We start from the raw sequence: 7,138 nt of genomic DNA, 5'->3' as shown, positions 1-7,138 counted from the left end.
TGCAGCTGCCCTGCTCTGTCTAGAAGATATTCTTTTCTTGGAGCTATCCACTATCTCTGGCTTTCAAACTTTCCAATCTCTTTTCTGAGATGATTCCTGAATGTTGGGAGGAAGGGGTGCTCCATTTAGGGCAGCACATTCCTACTTTCGCATCTTGGTCAATTGTGGGTCTCTATGTCAATCACCATCTACTATGCATAGAAGCTTCTCCAGGGAAGGTGGAAAGATTTAATAATTTATGGACATAAAGACAAGTCATTAGCAGTTGATTTAATGCTGTTTCCATTTAGCAGATTAGTAGTAATAGGTTCTCCCCCATGACTTGTCTAGCTGTAGGTTCTTGATCTTGATGACAGTGCCAGGTATGGTTTCCATCTAGTGGAGAAAACCTTAAAACAAACTGGAATGTGTTTGGTTACTGCCATAACACTCATGCCACTATTGTAACTGGTGGGTATACCTTGCCAGGCCAGTCATTACTATAGCTCTCAGGGTTCACAGCCGAGTGGAAATTATAATTACTTTTCTCATCCAGTAGCATTCATAATACCTTCCAGATCTATCAAAGCTATTGAGTAGGGATGTAGCTTTAAGGTAAGTACACACATATTATTTCCATGTTCTATGACTCAAGCATATGGTATTTTCAGCAATAGAACTTATTTTCAAGACCTGAATGGTAACCAAGAGCACTGTCAGTAATATTGCCTGTAATATTTGGGGCTCTATTTGACCTTATGGCTAATAGTTCCAAAATAAGTACCCCGTTTCTGGCACAGGCATTTTAATTTGATAAACTGTGGTATTTAGTAGGGGTATTCTATCCCTATTATTGGCTAATTCTATTGTCCCAGTCTCATGCTATTTTTACTACTATAGTTATGTAAATAACTTGAAGTCTGTGATGGTGGTGCCTCCAGTAGGATTTTTATTTGTTTTGGGTTGTTGTTGATGATTGATTATTTTAGTCACATTTGTCTAATTTTTTCCATATGAAATTTATGACTATTTTTCAATTTCTGTGAAGATTGCTTTGGAATTTTGATAGAGATTGCACTGAATCTGTAGACTGCTTTTGCTTGATAGCTTTTGCATTGCTGTGATAAAACACTATGACCAAAAGTAATACAGGGAGGAGAGAGTCCAGCTTCTAGGGTTGTTGTGAGGAGATTTCTCAGTGTGATAGCGGGGCAGTGGCTCATCCTGCCCTACTTCTCTGCCACTGTTCCAACATTTTCAAGCTCAGTACACTAAAAATCTTCAGAGAGAGGGAGGGAGGAGAGAGAGAGAGAGAGAGAGAGAGAGAGAGAGAGAGAGAGAGAGAGAGAGAGAAGCTTCAGATCTAGAAGTGAGAGCTGTAGGTAAGGGGCTGGTAACAAAGAAAGTTCACTAAGCATGGAGTTCAGTAAGACCTTTGTGGGCAGACCTGTGTCAGGTGCCCTGCAGGGGTCACTACCTTGAATTCATGTGGATCCTCCTCAAACTCCCAAATCCACTGAGCATAGACAAGATGCTGTGCTTTGTCAGATCTGGATCTCCAGGGGCCTCTGTGAGCACCATAAGCTCCACTGAACTCTTGGAGTTTAAATCTAGGAAGTAAACTCTAGAGGAGTTTAAGTTGAGGTCTGTGTGGCTAAAGCCCAGGTTCTTTCCCCGCCCCATTATGTTCAACACGTTCCTTCTGTCTGTACTGTGTCTTGTGTGTGTTGTTTGCTTGGCACTGACTGTACTGTTCTCATAACACACGTACTTTGTGATAAACAACTTTATTCTTATCTCTGTCTGTCTGTCTGTCTGTCTGTCTGTCTGTCTGTCTGTCTCTCTCTCTCTCTCTCTCTCTCTCTCTCTGTGTGTGTGTGTGTGTGTCTATGTGAATTTCTGTCTTTCCCCCTTGCCAGATGGCAAGGAAGTTCATTGAGGCAGACAGGACTCAGGCCAACATCCCGGGGTACAAAGCAAAATGAGTCAGCATGGATGGAGAGTGGCTTCTGGAGAGCAAATTCAAGAGTGCTTTCACAGGAATCTGTCCTTTTCCAGACTCTCTCTTCCTTTTTGGGGTTCAGGCTTCAGAACCTCAGGGACTGTTCCAACAGATCCACTGCCATTCTCATTTGTTATCTTCAAAAATTTGAATTTCATTGAAAATTTTACTTTGTTTTTATGAGTGTTTTACCTACATGTATGTATGCCCGTTGTGTGGCTGGTACCACTAGAAGTCAGAAGGGAACATCAGATCCCCCATACCTGAAGTTATAGAAAATTGTGATCTGCCCTGTGGATTCTAGGAATTCAACCTGGGTTCTCTTGAAGTTCAGCCAGTGTGCTCTTAACCACTAATCCAACTCTCCAGCCCCTACCATCATCATCTTTTTCTTCATCATCATATTTATGCACTCAAATGGCATCTGAGAAGTTCAGGGTACCTTGGTGCATTGTGGCAGAACAAGGATCCATTAGGTACCTCTGGATTCCTGGTTCAGTACTTAGCAACAGTATCACCAATACCTCCCCAGTCATCTGATTTCTCATCTCAATGGGTGATTCATCTTTAACTTGCTTTTGATTTTTTTCAGACATTGTTTCATGTATTCCAGGCTGATCTCAAACTCCCTATTCAATTGAGGATAATTTTGAACTTTGGGCCACCAACCTTCACCACCCAAATGCTTAGATTATAGAAACATACCACCAGTTCTAGTTTATATAGAGCTGGGGACTGGACTCAGAGCTCCGGGCAGACCAGAGAAACATTCTAGCAACTGAGCTACACTTCAAGTTCCACCTTCATCTTCACAGCTAATAATTCATCATAAGGGAGCCCTGCACAGAATTTCCTGATTCTACACACAAGTGACTGCTACTTATTTCTTCTTTGTAGTGCATGCATTTTTACTTTAAAACACTTGGAAGTGGAATCCAGTACTCATACCAGGTCCTGATGAAACCCACAGGCAGACTTGGCATTAGTAGCAAAACACTACCCATCTAAAAGGTAGCACCCCTTTCAAGAAGACACAGTGTTCTCCTGTCAGGCTCGGGCCTGCTGCCAGGAGAGGCTGCCTGCCAGGGATGGTTCCTCTCAGGGCATGTGTGCAAGATGTTCTTGGCAGGTAGAGTCTCTGATGGTTGTGAAATAAAGGAGTTGTTTCCTGTGGTTCATTTCAGGAGGCATCTAAGGAAGACAAGCAGGCACTTCAGTCAAACTTGTGATGAGAGAAGAAGAGGCACAACTCTTGGAGATTAAGAGAATTTGGAAAGTGAAAGAAATCCAAATAGGTACTCATTGGACCCTCAGTGTATCAGGTACTCATCTAAATGCTTTCTAGTGTTATTAGACTGAATTCTTATTACAAAATCATAAAGGAGGTGGAGAGATATTATCCTGAAATCTTAACTTGGTTCTTTTGGTTGAGTTACCCCTTGTTTCACTCATATGGATGACTTTCCTACCCTTTCTTCCTTTCTGGGCTATCGTACCTGATTCTTGTTCTCAATGTATGACCCCATAGAAAGATCAAACAGAAGCATTTAGAGTGGATTTTCCACAGCCACCCATGCTCTGTCACACAAGGCACACGTCAGCATGATACCAGCTATTGTCTCTTCTGGAGCCACGCATGTTTTTGGGTCTGTATTTGTGCAGAAAAAATCCACCCACTCTTGCTCTCTATAGCCTTGACTGAGAAGTTCTTCTGTCCTACAGCATTCTATTGTTGCTCTCTGCAAGTTTTCTCCTACCATTTTTCTAATCTCTCCCATCTTAAGAAAAGAAAAATTTGGCTCTGTATGTTCCTTAAACTGCCAATGTGATTTCCTGTTCCCTTTATAGCAAAACTCCTCAAAAGAGTTGGGTTCTCTTGGGCTAGGGTGATAGCTTAGTGAGCAAGAACACTTGATCTGCAAGGGTGAGGACCGAAGGTTGAGTTCCAAGCACCACATAAAAAGCTATGCTGCACACTCCAGGAATTCTAGCATCAGAGATTGAAGATAGTCTCTCCATCCCATTGTGATGGCATCTATTGTGCCTTTCTTTGGTTCTTACAAACTAGAGTTGGACCTTAAGGCTTCTTCATTGATTGTCAGTCTTGTTTTTTTTTTTTTTTTTTATGATAGTCAGAAATACTTCATAGTTGACATTGTGTCTGGAACCCTCTGCCACTGTTTTGTTTTTTGTTTGTTTGTTTTTTCTCTTTGTGAGTAAGCAGCCATTGTTGATCAGGGCTCAGATTTCTTGATTCCTCTAAGCATTATAAGATGGTAATATTTCTTAGCTACTTATCTGGAATATTTCTTTCCCACATTACAGTCTTGCACCAATTATTAAGTTACTCTGAGATAAAGCTAATTTGGGAAAGACAGGTTTTTGGAATAATACTTTGAACATTTCCAAAATATGATCATTAGAACAAACAAACAAACAACAAAGCAAACAAACAAACAAACAATTTCATTCTATACACTGCACTGATTTCTGTATACTGCATGATATCCTGTGAGCCTAATGCTGGATGGGAACCTCCAAAGCCAGTCTAGCCATCTGCTCATCTAGCACCCCACCCACCAGGACAACCTGGATTGTATAGTGTCCTGCCCTTCCCTTTGCCACCTTAGGTAGGGACTCTCAGATTGGTCTCTAATACATGCACCTCTTACATGAGGATAGTATAGCATCCTGAGCCTCACCTCTCGAAATCCTCACCCACTCTCACTGTAATCCCAACCCTTGCCACTCAAGGACCACCTATAGAATCTGATAAGCCCTCAGCAGATTTCTGAAAATCAGTAGTGAGAAAATGTCTCTGATGCAAGGGAAGAGATAACTAATGAGTTCCCAGAGGCATGTAGGCCATGTGACTAGACAGGACCAGAAAAAGAAATCACATAGTAATCAAAACACTAGATGTACAGAAGAAAGACGGGATATTGAAAGCTGCAAGAGAGAAAGACTAAGTCACTTGAAAAGGAAGGCCATTCAGAACAGCACACATGGCTTTTTAGTGGAGCCATTGAAAGTCAAAAAGGTTCGGACTGGTAGTCTACAAGTTCTTAAAGACCACAGATGCCAGTCCTGATTATTATACCCAGCAATACAGTCACAATAGAAGAAAAACGAAAAACTTTCAGCGATAAAACAGATTTAAGAAATTATGATGACCAGGCTACATTCACAGAGGATAGAAATAGAATACTTCAGTATGAAGAAGTTAAAAGTATCTAAGGAACACAGAGAATAAATAATCAGTATCAGGAGAGTTAGTCAGAAGATGGAGACTTGGGCTGGTGAGATGGCTCAGTGGGTAAGAGCACCTGACTGCTCTTCTGAAGGTCCAAAGTTCAAATCCCAGCAACCACATGGTGGCTCACAACCACCTGTAATGAGATCTTACTCCCTCTTCTGGAGTGTCTGAAGACAGCTACAGTGTACTTACATGTAATAAATAAATAAATAAATAAATAAATAAATAAATAAATAAAGATGGAGTGTTATTCAGAAAGGACTTTCTTACACGTTCATCTTCCAGGGAATTGCCTGTGATTTCCTCTAACAGTTTCAGCATTTCAGGTTTCATGTTTGATCCATTTGGAGCTGATGTTTGGTCTGGGTAATAGACATGAGTCCAATAACGTTCCCAGTACCATTTCTCGACAATACTGTCATTTCTTCAGTGTGTGTTTTTTTGTCACATATTAGATGGCTGTAATATGTGTAGTAATATTTACATCTCTGTTTTGCCCTGTTGAACTAGATGTCTGTTTTTGTGCCTGTACCATGTGTTTTCTTTTTATTATGACAACTCTGAAATATATAACTTAAAATATGGGGTGGTAGTCATTGCAGCAAAGGTCTTTCCTCAGAATTGCTATCCAGGGTCTTTTGTGTTTCCATACTAATTTTAGAAAGATTTACTCTCCTTGTGAAGAAATCACAGGAATTTTTTAAGAATCAAGATTGTGTTGAATTGTTAAATTACTTTTGATAGAATGCTCACTTTCACAATATTAATTCTGCCAATGCATGAGCATGAGAGGTCTTCCTCAACCCTTTTCTTCAGAGAATTAAAGTTTTCATTGTAGAGTCCTTTTTTGCCTCCCTGGTTAGATTTATTTTTTACATATTTTATTGGTTTTTATTTTTGAGGCCATTGTACATGGGCTACCATGATGATCTCTGTCTCAGCATGCTTGCTATTGTTATATAGAACAGCTGCTTATTTTTCTAAGTTAATTTTGGGTCATGCTGCTTTGTTGGCAATGTTGTTCATTTCTAGAAGGTTTTTTAAATATTGGTGGAATTTTGGTTTGTTGGTCTCTTATGTATCATCTGCAAGTAATTATTTGATCTCTTCTTTCCCCAATTGTTTTCCTTTAGTTTTCTTCTTTTCTTAGCTTAGCTATGCTTCAAGTATTATATTTGGTGATGTTGGACAGCCACGTCTTGTTTCTTTCTTTCATTTTAATGGGATGGCTTCCAAGTTTTCTCCATTTAGGATGGTTTTGGCTGTGGGATTTTCACATATGCCCTTTATTGTGTTGAAATATGTCCCTTCCAGTTCTATTTTCCTTTTACCATGAGGAATTTTGGAGTTTGTCAAAAGCTCTTTTCTACATCTTTTGAGATGACTGTGCTACTTTTGTCTGTAAGTTCATTTATATGATTTAATACATCTATTATCATATATATATATATATATATATATATATATATATATATATATAGAGAGAGAGAGAGAGAGAGAGAGAGCACCATACCTTCACTTACAGGATAAAGCCAACTTGATCATGGTGGACAACTTTTTGGATAGATGCCTGCATTCAACTTGCAAGTATTGAATTGAGAATTCTTACAACTATATTCATGAGGAATACTGGGGTATAATTTTGTTTTGTTGTTGTTTCTTTAGCTGGTTTTGGTATTATTGTCTTCATAGAAGGAGTCTAGAAGTGTTCCTTTTGTTTCTTTAAAATTACATTTATTAAAAATTATATATACATATATATATAACATAGAAACAATAAATAAAAAAGGGGGCATGGATTTGAAAGCATGCTAGAGTGTGGTATATGAGAGGGTTTGGAGGAGGGAAAAGAAAAGAGGAAATTATGTACTTATAATATGAGACTATAATGACATAGGAAA

Source organism: Mus caroli, chromosome 18 (assembly GCF_900094665.2).
Source record: "Mus caroli chromosome 18, CAROLI_EIJ_v1.1, whole genome shotgun sequence".
Lineage (NCBI taxonomy): Eukaryota > Metazoa > Chordata > Mammalia > Rodentia > Muridae > Mus > Mus caroli.
The sequence above is the reverse complement of the archived record's forward strand: the minus strand, read 5'-3'. Positions refer to the sequence as shown.